The following is a 14,824-nucleotide window of genomic DNA, read 5'->3' as shown; positions in this document are numbered from 1 at the left end:
AAGGGTCAAAGGCTTTGCTGCTGTACTTGACCTTTAGGGAAGCATGACTGAACTTCCACAGAACCTAAACCTCACTTTGCCAAAGCTATTTGTATGGTAAATTGCTTTATTGTTTCAATTCAAAAATGCAGCCAGGCATTTAATGTCTCACATCCACAGCCACTCTGTGTGATTAACTTTCCACTTTAAGGTTTGAATGCATCTTCTTTAAGCATGGGGACAAAAAGGGAGAGTTAATGCTCCTACTGCTGATAGATATATCTTCTTCATGGTCTCTCTATTTTACATGAGATAAACCGGCCTTTGGAGGGAGAAGAGTCATAAATATTTTCTTGTGTGAATGGTGATACTGGCAGTGGGAATCTGTCAAAGCTGCCTATTAGCAGGAGGTGTTAATAGACAGTCTTTCTAATTGACTTAAAAGTTACTTAGTTGACCCCATTTCTATATTTCCTGAGAAGTCATAGTCATCACCTCTTTCATCCTTGCAAGACCCTAAGAGCTAAGAGCCGTCGTCTAAGAGGGAACTGAGGCTGTCAACCAGACTTTAAAGGTGTTTGGTATCTAGAGACGGGAACTGGGGTTTACATGTCCAATCTGATTGAAATCAAAAGGCAGCAGGAGCAATGCCCTTTTGAAATCCAATTAGGCATTCTGCCGGCATCTTTAAGTGCCTCGATACCTGTAATGCTCCTCCCTGGACGACTTGCGGGAAGTGTGTGTCACAACCCGCATGAACAAAGTGCGCAAATAAGGCAGATGAGACATCCACAGGCTACAGAAATGTGACTTTTTTTAACTGATAGTTTGAGGAAGAGATAGGAAGATAGAAAGAGCATCCTCTCAGTGCATAATTCTGCCAAGCCAGTGCCCAGTACAAGTGATGAGCCTAGAAGTGAAGCAGGGCTGATTCAGTTGTCCTCCACGGCCAGCAAAGCTGGGGGTTCAGGAATGCACGTCTCACATTATAGGCAGGTGTCAGATCAGTCTTGTCAGAGTTGGGCTATCTTCTTCCCGGTGTTGAGAAAGAGCAGAAAGGAGACTAAGTACATAAGAAAAAGGGGAAACAACATTTAAAATATTTTTTGTTTGGTGGTGGGTTTTTTTTCTGCTTTAATAAAGCAGAAGAAAGTTTGCAAGAAATTTGTGGTCTGATTTGAATCCTACTAAAGCTTATGGAAATCCCTTTAGCGAATACTGGACCAAGCCCAAGAAAAACAGGTTATTATTTCCCTAACTTCTATTCATCCATAACTATGCCCTTCTGCATGCAATCTTGTTAGATCTTGCCAGAAGATTTAATGTGAAGCTCATCAGCAGTGGACCTGGATAAGACACTGGGATCGGCTGCCTCTTAACTCTGAGCCAGTCTTCCCAGACCAGTGCTGGTAAAGGAGGATGCCTTGACTACACTGCAGGTAGCTGTAGCCGGGATCCTGGTAGGATCTCCTACGGTAAGACCCGGTTGAGAGGTATGTGACTTCTCTCTGTCTTACATTGAACTGCTCTGCCAGCTGGGTGATTGTAGCACACCAAAACTAAAACAGCTAAATGAAATGGTTTCTGCGTGAACAGCTCAATGAAAAGATCTGTTTGGCTGTAGTAAAAAATGCAAATTAAACCCGCTTTGGGATAGACAGAGAATGGACAAGAAAGTGGTCTTGTGTTGCCAGGACCAGAACAAAGCCAGGCACCTGGAAGCAATCTCTCCCCCAACCTGGGAGACTGGAGATGAGAGGAAGCAGGTTCCAGTTCTGGCTCTGCCAAAGAGTTTCCCGATGCTCTTTTTCATGTGCCATTGCTAAATCTGTGCACCTGCCACAAAAGAGGTCAATGAGAAAACTCGGCTCTTGCTTCAGTGCCCTGGGGACAGGGGAATGCTTTTGGGGAGTTTTGCACTACTCCCATCACTCTACGTCTGTTTTGTCCTCAGTAAACAGGTTTGAGTTTGCAAAGCCACGAGTACTTGTGCTGCTGGCAAGAATATAGCTTCTACATGGACCAGGCTCTTCTCTGCTGTTTGGAGAGCAAGACTGTATGGAAGAGGTGGTGTGAACACTCAGTGAGTTTTGGATTGAAACTGAACCCTGAAATCTACCACTACTTGGGAATCCGCACTGAAGATTATACGTAAAATACATCCACCCATTTTAAAAGGTTGGAAATATGATTTTGGGATAACTTGCTGGCCATCCTTTCTTTCCCTTTCCTGCCCCTCTGCCCTGCAACCACAACTAGGATATCATAGGGCGTGTGGGCTCAGCCTAGTCTGAATATGTTCTTGGGGACATGGTTTTGAACCACAGGGTAGTTATGGCTGCACCTGGTGAGGTGGGATTAGCCCTCACACACCCCACCAGCTGTCTGTCCTTCTGTGATGTTGGTGTGCTGTACAAGGCGCAGAGTGGCAGCATGTGGTGTGTGAACACAGTGGTTCATGTCGAGGCACAAGAAAAGGAAGCTGTGGTGTGCCCCCAAGAAAGGGAACAGGAGCTGCACCTTCTGTCCTCCTGGGCTATAAACAAAACCACCTCTCAGGTCCCAGGAAGCTGAAAGCTGCTCCAGATCCACCCTTATGTGAGAAGAAAACACGCCCCATGCTTCTGCCTACATGTGGCTGCAGGTTCCTTGCTGCAGCCTGAGCCAGCCCTCCCTGATGACGTGTGGCCCTTGGGTAGTGTGACACCGTCCTTCTTGGGAGCCAGGCTGCCCGAGATGGTGCTGGAGCAGGCTTCCTCAGCTTCTCTTTCTACCAAGCTCTGCCCCTATGAAACAGCCTCCAGCCATTTGGAAATTCTGCATGGCCTTGTATCTTCCAAAACAAAGATTTTGTTACACATCTCTATTGTAAACTTCCCAATACCTGCCTCAAGCAGCTCATCTGAGCGATTCCTCCCATGCTAATCTCTGATCTGTGGCATGCATACAGCATCGTCTGGAACAGGACCTCCCCTCCGCCGCACCATATTTGCCAGAACAGGCAGAACTCAAGATAACTGGATTTGAAACAATCAGAGCAGGAAGCAGCAATAACTGGCCTGGAGGGAGGGCAGGGAGGGAGTTGCCCATAGACAATTTTTTAGGGGGGGTGCCCAATTTGTGATATCTGATCTCTTTCCATGCTCCTTTAGCCTCACATACAAAGGCAGGATATAAAGCTTACAGGATCATCTCTCGCCTCCTGGGCTTGGGTCCTTGTGTTTAGATCGCTACCATCTTCTTTTTAGCTGCAGTGTTTCATGTGTGGTGACTTGTGTATTGACGCATGTATGTGCACGACGAAGACCTCCAGAGCTGCGTCTGGTACAGACGTCGGTGTCATCAAAATCGATTCTGCTTTGTGAGGATGGAGAAGGTGGTAGACATTACTTTCTCTCTGGAGCACATGGACCTGAAGGCTGGCTCCAGCACAGCTGATGCTTCCCATGGCCACCCAGTCAGGACCTCTGTATTGTGGGGGTCAGGACAGGCTGAGGCAAGCCTGCAAGCACTCTCACTGATGGCTTAGTCCCTGATGCCCTCCACAGAGCCATGTAAACACCACCCACAGCTGCCCACAGCAGCCCTTGCCACCGGGCTCCAATGGAGCCCTGTCCTTCTGCTCCCCATGCCAAGGGTCACGAGCTGGGACCAGCAGCCGGGTGCCAAATGCAGGCTGTAGCTTTGTGCAGCCGGTCTGCCAGAGGTCGTCATACGCCTCCTTAAGCAAACAGGGATCCACGCCAGTTGATAAATCATTTACAAGGAGAAGTCAGAAGCAAAGAACTAGATTAACCAGGTCACTGGGTGTCCTGAGGGAATGACGTGTCAGTGGAGCTGAAACAGCAGATCCCACAGTCGCAATCTAGTGCCTTCGTCTGTCCTGAGAGCAATTCATGGAAATCCCTGGAACTAGACAACAGAGATGGAAAAACCCATTAGCTCACCCCAGTCAGCTTGCTAGTTAAAGCAGTCACTCCCATTGTACATTTTCTGGCAAAGTTAAAAATGTCTCAAGAGAGGGGATTTCCACCAGTTTCTTCTCAAGGGGAAACTATTCCACCTATCAGGAAGGCTGCCTCGAGAGTTGCTATTTTTGCAAACCAGAAGTAACTCCAGAACGCAAGAGAGAAAACCAAAAATTATTCTGCTGCAGGAACTGGAGCAGTGATGTTTTTCTGCCTGAACAGACACGTGCCATGTGGGGCACATCTCCAAATGGAAGCTCTATGTGTACACGTGTGTTTATAGACAGCCACTGAGGCGTGCTCATGTCTGCCTATATACACCCGTGTCCTCCCTCTCCTTCCCAAGGGTGGGATGACCTTGTGCCTTCAGCATAACCAATGTGTTGTATGTAGTGTGAACTCAAGCCTGGTTTGTGCTTGTGTAACTCCACTGACATCACGGCAAAGCACGTTGCTCTGAGGAGGGAAGACACGCATGGTAGACGGCAGGCACCAGCTGATGGTGGTGCTCCAGGGCCCCCTTCCCCTGTGAGCAGGGAGAAGTAATTTCTCCATGCTGGGCCTCAGCTCTCCTTGGCTGCATCAGGGGGACAACAGCCCCCCACCATGGCGAGGGGCTCCAAGGCTGAGCATGTTAATGGTTGAAAGCACTTTGGACCTGCACAAGTAGGAAAGATGATGCAATGCAGAGCTGTGTCGCTGAGGTTGTCAGCAGAGGCTATGGAGATTTTGGCAGCTAAGCTTTTCAGCACCTGGGAAGCGCTTTGAGACAGTGGGGAAATAAATTAGCTGTGTGACGGCATTTAAAGCCTTATCATTAGTTTCAGAGCTAATTCTGCATTTAGATGAATGGGTGTAGCACATATTGCCAAGCTGGAACCTGTGGAGATAGTGAGGACTGCTCCCTGTTCCCATTTAGAAAGCTTTCGGCCAGCAAAACTGTGACTTGCAGTCTTGGTTGCTCAGGTCTGGGAGCAGAGGTCTGTGGCCAGGGTAGGCAGAGTGGCAATGCCAGCAGCAAACAAGCCCAGTGCTACCCAGGGCACTGATTATTAGTGCCATGGGGTGTTGGCTATAAACCTCTTATGAGAAGAAGGCAGGGTATTGCCTGGGCTTTTGTCCTGGATTTGCAATTCCTTCTCAACTAGTTGCTTTATTTGTCTCTCATAGGTGGCACAGCTGTCTTCCCCATTGGGGATTCCTGACATTTAGGCAATGTTTTGCACTGTTCTCAGAACTCGATCTGCATTTACCAGCCAGCGATGCTGAGGCCGCTCTCAGGAGCACCATGAGTACCTTGTGTTACGGCAGGACAGCTGATGAAGCCTGCACCGAACATACCCAGCTTGGGCCTGGGCTTTCTTCTCTGCAGGGTGTTTACTTTGTTCTGTTTAGCACTAAACACACTGAAGCATGAACAAAGGCTGTAAAAAAATTACATGAACTGTGGAAAAGGATCTAACCAAGGAGTCACAGGTCAAATTCTCGGCCTTGACCAGGTCCCTTTAGTTGCTGTCAGGTACTAGCCAGCTGACCTACTAAGCCCCTTGCCCCTTGCACTGTGGAAGGATAAGAGCAGGTAGAGCCCAGTAATATTTTAACTACGAGGTTAACTCTCTGCCTTTATGAAAACAGAGGGTCTTCTGTTTCTGTGGACAAAAGCTGCTGACTCGAGGCTCTTCCACACACCAGCCCATTCTCTCCTGCCACCTGTCACAGTGTCAGCCACCCTGCCTTCCTCCATGGCCTCAAAACTCCCATTTAACTCTCAGCAAGAAAAGGAAACCTCAGCTCCAGAGGCTACTGCCCAGAATGGTGGTGGTGTGACTCTCTGTAACCCAGGTCTCTGGCACAGTTTGGGTGGCACTTAGTCTCTAAAGGAGAGCCAGAGGAAGAAGAGCGAGTCACCTCTCTTCCAGATGTTCAAGACTCTTCTGCCTTTCTATTGCCTTACAACTGTAAAGTCCCAGTGTGCCCCAAAAACCACATTCCATGGTAGGAGGAGATGTAGGGAGGCCTTTGACCAGTCCAGGCACTCAAATGCATTCCCTTCCCCCCTCCAAGTATTTCTGAGACCATAATCTCTCACACCTTGAAATTAGTGGGCATTTTGGTGTTGCTCTCAATAGGTGCGATAACAGCCCCTGAGCCCCCAAAGCCCACAGAAATCAAGGAGTATCTTTCTGCAGACTCCGCCATGGCAACAGAAACAAGTTTTGCACATGGCAAGGCAAAAAGCAACACCAGCTTCATTTGAATGACTTTTTACAAAGGTTATATTCAAAACAAGAAAGTACCAAGTGTTTTACTTAAAAACGAAAGTTAAGATTCATACAGAGAAAGCTAACCTCACCCCTACAGCGTGAGGCTGGTTGCAGCAGCATCCTGCAGGGCCTGAGCAGCCGCCAGCCAGGCCGGCCTGTCTCAGAAAGTGGAACTGACTAATCTGAGTTGTCTGGGATGAATTGGACATGAGTGAAATCACGCCCCGTGTAAACAGCATGAAAAGCAAACGAAGATGATAAGAAGCAGGGTTTTTTTTATTGTTGTTGTTCTTGATTGTGTGTGGGAGGGGCAAGGATTGGCAAGGATTTTAAATAGCAAGGCAGAAGGAAACAGTGGTGACATGTGGCTCTGGATGTTCAGCTGTGATGAGACACGGAAGGCTCAGTTTCCCGAGTGCTTGTAGTGAACCACATTTAGGAGGCTTGGTTTCCAGTAAGTGCTCAGCACTCAAAACCAACCAGCCTCACTGGGGAACTCGAGCCATGATCTTTATCTACTGACCATGTGCTTTGAGAGCCATTTCCACTGGAGAAGCAAACATTTTCCTTCCACTGCCTGATGGAGCCATCTTTCCTACTTCAGTCACTCACACCGGGACTGTAAGGGGCAGAAATTAACCCAGGCCCCAACACTGAAGGTGGGGGGACCCAGTTCAGCATGCAGATTGTTTGCAGATCCTTGCAGTGTAGTGGGATCAACCAACACCCTGGTACAGGGCGTGTGTATGTGATGTGGTTGAAGAGCACACGGTCGCTGATTTTCAGCTGCCTACCTCTGATCTGTGCGTGGCCTTGCGTTAGTTTCAGGCATACTAACATCATGATATCATAATAATATATTGCACTCTGATGACACCATCACATGCAGTAAGCCACAGCAATCTGATCTCATTTTGTAAATGTGAGATGAGCGTTGCTGCTTCACAGGACAAGTGGGTGGCAGGTAGATGGAGCACACACTACCTATGTTGTCAGCCCTGGGTGGGAACGTGACCTGCTGGGTTAAATTACGTGGCTGGGAGCTTAACACCTCAGCTCTAGATCTGCCTCAGCGGCTGTGGGTGAGTCACCCAACCTATCTGCCTTCACTTCTTCCATCTGTGAAATGGTGACAATAACATTTCCTCACCTGATGGGGGAGGGAAGGGAGAGTGTGTACAAGAATGAATAAATGTTTACAAAGCACCTTGTGAGCAGTGCACAGGCTGGCTCTGGCTGTGCTAAGGAGGAACCCGCATTGTTCCCTTCACTCAGGGTTGCACCATACTGTGAGCACGCTGTGCGGTGTAAACACTCCCCTCACAGTCAACAGTTTCAAATGAGAGCAAATGAGATAATTCCTCAGGAGAGAAACAAGAGAGTGAAGATTTAATGTGTTACCAGAAGTTTCAATAAATTACAGTCAAGGAAAAGCAAAGTAACTTTTTAAAGAAAAGAAAGAATAAAGTAGAAAAACAAATGAGCTGTGACCATTTTTTTTTAATGGTGCCATGATCTTAGGTTTCACTTCCCAAATGGGAAACAGAACAGAGAAGTGAATCCCCTTGAAATAAAAGTGAAGTTAATAACGGGACGCCTTTAGCTGCTTGCCACATCCTGTGTATGCTGATTGCTCTGTTTATAGCTGGCAGGAGCCCTTCTAGACTCTTCTTTACCACATTAACTCTTTGCTGAGCCAAACCGTATTGTATAAACATTTGGGAAGAAGCCTTTCTGCATCTCCCCAATAGCACAAGGACGCCCCACACGCTGCTCTGTGCTGGCACTCACCTCCCTTCCCATGGTTGCACAGTCACTTGTGCGCAGCATTGTTCTGCCCTCCCACCCCATGGGCCCTCACGCCCCACGGTTCACATCAGCGAGCACCCGCGCAGCCCTTGCGCAACCCACACCCTGTCCCAGCCCACGCCATTCCTTCTGCAGTCTGGGATGCTCACACAGCCGCGTGATGGCCACTCGGTGTCTCGTTCACATGTTCACTAGCACTTGTGCCTGTGCACGTACACAATTCCTTAAGCCACCACAAGCACACACAAATATGCACGCTCTTCCTAGTCTCATACATGTGCTCACCAGTGCACACATGCACAGAAACAGCCATTTTTTGCTTTTTCTGGTACTAAAGAGAGATGGAAAAACATGCACTTCACAAATGCAAACCAGCCATAACCCTATAGAGTTCAGCTATAAGGAAGAGCTATGTCCTTCCATAACATCGTCATTGCAACAGCCTTTCTTCCTAGGACAAGCTTTGTGGCTGAGGGTTCAACTGCTTCAGGAAATGTGGCTTAGATTGGCATATTCATTCACCCGCACAGCTATTTTTGTTGGCCTGATTTAGCCTGGACACTTAGCTTGCGGTGCATTGCTAGCTTTTGCTGCTGCTGCTTTCATTCAGCTTCTACTGTTGGAGGTGACTGTGGGACCCTCCCTTCATCAACAGACTTGCTTCTTTGAACAGTTTCACCAAAAGAGCCTTTGCCATCCACCATCTCCACACCTTCTCCATTTTAGTGGCACTTAGAAATTCTGGTTTGCCTTTTGGAACAGCTGCATTTGCAACAGACACTGTCGTACGTACCACAGCTTGAATCTGCAAGGTTTGGATTCATCATCAGTATTAGAGGTGACAGACTGGTCATCTTTGAGCCACACATCTTGAACACATCTGAACTTGGGAGGAGCTGCACAACTCCACCCAGCATCCCAGCACTGTACGGGCAGACCAACCAACTGCAAAGTTCAGTAACAATTAGTGGGTACAATTTTGCAGCTAGATGTACACAAACTGAAAGACAGTGAATTTTGGAGTCACATGCCTTGAAAAAATAAAAAAAAAAAACCTTAAGATACCTAACAACATTCACTTTCTAGGCCTGGAGACAGCAATTGTCCATCCACAGATAAAGTACAGTGAGAAACAAAGTGGCACAGGTTGTGCCTGTGTTGCTGTGTTGTTATTACAGAGCAGTGCAAAGCCTCAGCTGGAAGGACACTTTGATGGTGAAATTTATATCCTGGTAATTTCAGTCCTCTCTGCAGGGCTGGCAGGGAGAGTGGTTATGGCAGACACGAAGACACCAGTTACTGTAGAAATTACATTGGGTGGACACTTGTCACGAGTACCTGTACCATTGGCTGAACTCTCATTTCACACGGGACGTCAGGTAGCCATGGAAGGGGAGAGCTTCCTGCTGCCAGGAATTACTGCCAGACCTGCTATCCAGCTGGATCAGCCAGGTGCAGGAGTACTGAAAAACTGATCTGCTTTTCTCCCTGAGCCCCCTGAAGGTGGTCCCAAACTTCTGATTAAGCTCTAGGTACTTGCCAAGTAACACCTCTCCTGCAGAGCTGTGGGCTGGGATCTTGGCATTTCCCAAATGGCACTAGAGGGCCAACATCCTCCCCTTTCCCAGAGAGCTAATCCCAAACATTTGAGAGTCGGGTTTCAAAATATTGTCAAATAATACAATTTCTAAAATTAAAACCAATAACGTTGAATTCCGCATGTTTGCCTTTTGGATCTCTAGTCTTTGGTTCATGCTTTCATGTTTTTCTCTGTACTAGCTAGCAGGAAAAGCATACTTTGCTTAACTGAAAAATGAGATTCTCTTATAACCATACGATCTATGGAGCAGAGTCTTAAGAGAAAAAAGAAAATGCAGGGACAAGTAGGGGCAGTAGCCTTCCTCTTCTCATGACTCCAGTAGCCAGCAATCAATGTCTTCAAATGTGTACAACACCTCTCGTCCCCTTACAGAAAGCAAAGGATCTGTTAGGAGGAAGTGCCCTGCTGATGATCTCCAAGACCGCCTGGGCTCGACAAGGTCAAGGAACCCGTGCTGTGGAGCAGGGTATCACAGCATCCCATCAGCGCTCATCACCTGTACTGTAAGGCAGCCCAGACACCAGGCCCAATGTCTCTGCTCTTGTGAGGAGCATACTTAGCTCTTCTTCAATGACAATTAGTCCAGGCTTCACTTTTGTTTCTTAGCCAAAAGCCTACCTCTCCACGGACCCAGGGCCCCAGAGCAGCACTGGTGGCTGGGGGCAGTGAGAAAGCCTGCTTGAAACACACGACAGGCATCATCCAGCAAACGATCTCTCCTCCCTGGCCCCTCCATGGAGCATGTGGTGAAGCTCCCACTTCTCTGGGGCAGCCACTTGTAGATATGTGGCATTTCGTCCTCTCTCGTTTCTCTGCAAAGCTTTCTGAATGCAGGAAAAGTTGGAAACTTGGATGGTGGCCTTCCACTCCCAGCCCAGCTGCCTTCCCTCACAGAGGGGTCAGATGCCTTTGCTCTGTGTCACCTCTCAGCCTCTGGTCCCCAAACTCCAGTCTCACAATCCGCGTGGTTCTTTATTGACTTCATAAAAATAAACAAAGGCCTTGTAGCATTTAGGTCATACTAGTAAATTATTTACACACACACACCCCTTCCGTTTCTCATTGCATGGGTCTTGGTGTTACCACACCCTGCCAGGGACAGTGTTTGTCCCCCACTCTGCAACGGCCAGGTGCTGATGCTGAGCAGGCGTTCAGTGCACATCCTGGGCTTCACCAGCTGCTGTCTGGGGCTGGACGTTGCCCACAGGGGAGCTACATCTAGCCTCTGCAAAAGTGGGTCTTGGCAGTCCAGAGCTGTACACTGCTATGGGTGGCTTGGCATGCAGAGCTGAGCTCAGGCCAGGTACAAGCTTATCAGGAGATCACATCCAGCAGGGAACAGTACTGCAAAGCAGACTGGTGGCAAAGCACAAACTTCCCTTGCAACTATTTTTAAACGCACCTTTATGTCTTTCTTTTTCCGCTGCATGGCACAAATAAACTGTAAGCATCAGCCAGTTGTTGCTAAAGGGAATAATTGTTTTGTAGCCCTCTGCTTCTCTGGTGCAAATGAAAGAGAAGTCCTCCACCCAGCTCTGCTTCTGATCCTGTTTCTGTTCTTCCATGCTGCCTTTGGTAGACTTTTGATCTGACTCAGCATGGTCAATACTACAATGTTTCTTTAAGTCCTGCTTCAAGGTGTGCAAGTGGGCATGGACTGTGATGTGTGACCAGGTTACATGATGACATATTTTTCATGTTGACCCAGCATGCAGGTCTTTCACATGCAATGCTTAAACAGTCATTGCCCATGCCCACTGCTGACCCCTGCAAGCTAACATCTAATTCACAGTGAGAGGCTTGCCCAATTTCTTCTGAAAAGGCTTGCTTTGGCATTTGTGTGCGCTCAACTTTCTCCGTCATTGTGGTTTGGTTTCCAAGTTTAGTTAGAAGCTTCTGGAATTCCTCCCAGCCCTGCCAAGCCTTGCTTGCAGTTAAAATACATGGTGCTCTGTTGGCAGCAAATATTGTTGCCTCGTTATCCCTCTTCCCATATTTCTGTTTTTTGAAACAGTGTTTGGAGGGACGCGTTAGTCTACTCCAGGCACAGCCCCACCGCCCACTCCAATAAGCTTTTTTTTCCCCACTGGAACACTGGTTATTTACTTTTAATGGATTATTTTCCCCTTCCTATCAGATCTGACTCAGTTTTCAAACCACGACAGGACTTTTCAACCCATGACTGCCAAATTTCTTTCATTCTTGGAAAGGCCTTTATCAAAAAACCTTTTGAAAGCGTATATTTACTGTAGTTCCTACTTGTTCCTGTCAGCTTTTTCAGAAGCTCACAGAAGTCAACTGACTAGCAGGGCATGAATTAGCTTTGCAAAAAGGTGCTCCCTCCACTGGGTGCTGGGCTGCCAGCTTGGCTGGCATGGCCCCCGTTTTCCTAGAAGCTTTGTGCTGTGCCCAGTCTGACCTTTTTTAAAAATGCAGCTGCTCCCTGAAGTGTGGCAGGAGGTAGGACACCGGGGCTCTGCCTTTCGCACTGTGGGGAGCAGCAGCAGGGCTGGTGATGTAGATGAGGGGAGCTGACTCCATGGCTGTGCCAGCACACGCTGTGTTTTCCTGTGTAAAACCCAGATGTCATACAGAGCAAATCCCCATCACTGGTACCAGCAGCTGTGCCAGCTGTTGAGGATGCTGCAGTGGGCACCATCATCCATCCCCACGTACAGGGTCTGCACAGGACAGAGGCCAGTGGGGAACACCTCAGACTGGTGCAGTGCTGCCCAAGTCTTCCCAGGAAAGCAGAGAGCTGCAGCTGAAGTGCCAGTTCATAGAATCATAGAATGTCCTGAGTTTGAAGGGGCCCACACGGATCATGGAGTCCAACTCCTGTCCCTGCACAGCACAACCCCACAGTTCACACCATGTGTCTGAGAGTGTTATCCAGTCTCTTCTTGAACACTGTCAGGCTTGGGGCCGTGACACCTCCCTGGGGAGCCTGTTCCAGTGCTCCACCACCTGCTGGGTGAAGAACCTTTTCCTAATGTCCAACCTAAACCTCCCCTGGCACATCTTCCTGACATTCCCTTAGGTTCTGTCATTGGTCACTAAAGAGAAGAGTTCGGCGCCTGCCCCACCTCCCCTTGTGAGGACACTGTAGACTGCAATGAGGTCTCCCCTCAGTATCTTCTTCTCCAGCCTGAACAAACCTAGTGACTTTAGCTTTTCCTTATATGGCTTCCCCTCTAAACCCTTCACCAACTTTATAGCCCTCTTCTGGACACTCTCTAGTAGCTTTACATCCTTTTTATCCTGTGTTGCCCAGAACTGCACACCGTACTCCAGGTGAGGCTGCACCAGCACAGAGCAGAGCGGGACAATCACATCCCTCGCCCGGCTGGCAATGCTGTGCTTGGTGCACCCCAGGACACAGTTGGCCCTCTTGGCTGCCAGGGACACTGTTGGCTCATGTTCAACTTGTCATTGACCAGAACCCCCAGATCCCTCTCCATGGGGCAGCTCTCCAGCCTCTCATTCCCCAGTCTGTACGTACAGCCAGGGTGTCCTAGGTGCAAAATCCAGCACTTGCCCTTGTTAACCTTCCCCACACCCTGGTGACAGCCCCATTGGAAAGCCACCCCAAAGTGCCCGGACCAGCTCCCCTCACCACCAGCTGAATTTGGCTCTTCTCCTTTGATGCCCTGAGTGGTGGTGGACCCCCTTGCCATGGCAGGTGTCAGCATGGTCCCACCACTGCCCAACCCCACCAATGTCTTCCCAGGATGAGAACACCCCAGTGTAACTGCCCCATGGCTGAGCATGATCATCCAGCCAGGAGGCTGTCAGGCAGTGCTGGACCATCCTGTCCACTGGATTTTGCTGCTTTGCCCTGAAATAATGGTGCAATAATACGTGTAATGAGACACATCCAGAAGCAAGGCAGGGACCAGGAGGATCAGAAGTGGAGGGGCCGGGGTGCCTCAGGGATCGAGGGCAGCTGATGGGCCAGGTGGAATTGCCTGAGCTGAGTGCCAGATCCAACATGTTTGGAACTGGGTCTTGGTCTAGCAGTAGTTTAGTTTCCCAGTCTACCTGTGAGGTGCTTCAAAGGGCACTGAGAGAGTCCGCAGAGGGCGGTGGGAGCACCCGCACCTGCTGAGGCCGGCAGGGAGGCTCCTGTGCTGCCAGGACAGACTGCAGCCAGAGTTGTACTGCTGACTCCTGGAGGAGCAGAACTAGGCAAGCACACAAAGCCTTCCCAATCTGAGTTCAAATGTACAAATTTTCCATATCTAACGCCTCCCTGAAATCCAAACAGACTCAATTACATTCCCTCTTTGTAATGAATCAGTAATTATATTGGAGAACACTATTATTTGTTTGGCATGACCTATATAAACCCGACTTGGGGAGTGCATAGTTGGTGCAGTGCCAGTGCTCTGTGCCCCTGCGTATTATTACCTTATAAACACAACCATTGTTTGAATTTCAGATCAAAACAAACCGAGCCACGTCGCTTGTCAGTTATTAGATATCTTTTTCCCAAATGCTCACCCAGACCATATTACAATAACAATAATTATTATTACATGCTTCCTTATTATATGTTTGTGCCCAGGTAGCACATTTGCCTTTTTTCCCACACGTTAGTAGCTTCTCCTGACTCTTATGATTCACTCCGGTGTATTTCCCAATATCCATGAGCTCTTTTTGCGTTCTTGGCTGCATTTCTTCAAGACCTGCAGATTGGCGCAGGGACCCACGGTGCTGTATTGCACCAGTCTGCCCTTAGTGCAGGGGCTTCACTCCTCTGGGGAATATACAAACATGAGGAAGACATGGACCCTGTCCCCAGGTGCTTTGTAAATATTTAACTTGGTCTACTAGTGGGAAAAAGACCAATATAATGTGATTTGGACAGACCTGCTTGAAGAAGGCTGGAAACGGACCCTTTGAGGGAAATGGGGTGGGAGGGCCCCAAGCTGGAGCTCAGTGATGGTGTTTCCCACAGCCAGTGCCATGGCCATGGATAGGACTCACCTTGCCTAACTTGGGACATCCAAAACATAGTTGTCAAATCCTCAGCAAGTTACCAATCTGCCTTTAAAGTCAGAGCAGAGAAGCTGGTGCTTGGCTGCCAAGTGAGTCAGCCCTTCTCAAGATAAAAGTTCAAGATAGGTGAAATGAATCACACACTAGAGGTGCCTTTTTGTCTCCATTGACTATGCAGGAAGCCTGTCCGCCTAATTTGGTTT

The sequence above is a fragment of the Columba livia genome, chromosome 5 (genome assembly GCF_036013475.1).
Source record: "Columba livia isolate bColLiv1 breed racing homer chromosome 5, bColLiv1.pat.W.v2, whole genome shotgun sequence".
In the NCBI taxonomy this organism is placed as follows: Eukaryota; Metazoa; Chordata; class Aves; order Columbiformes; family Columbidae; genus Columba; species Columba livia.
This window is presented reverse-complemented; position numbering follows the sequence as displayed.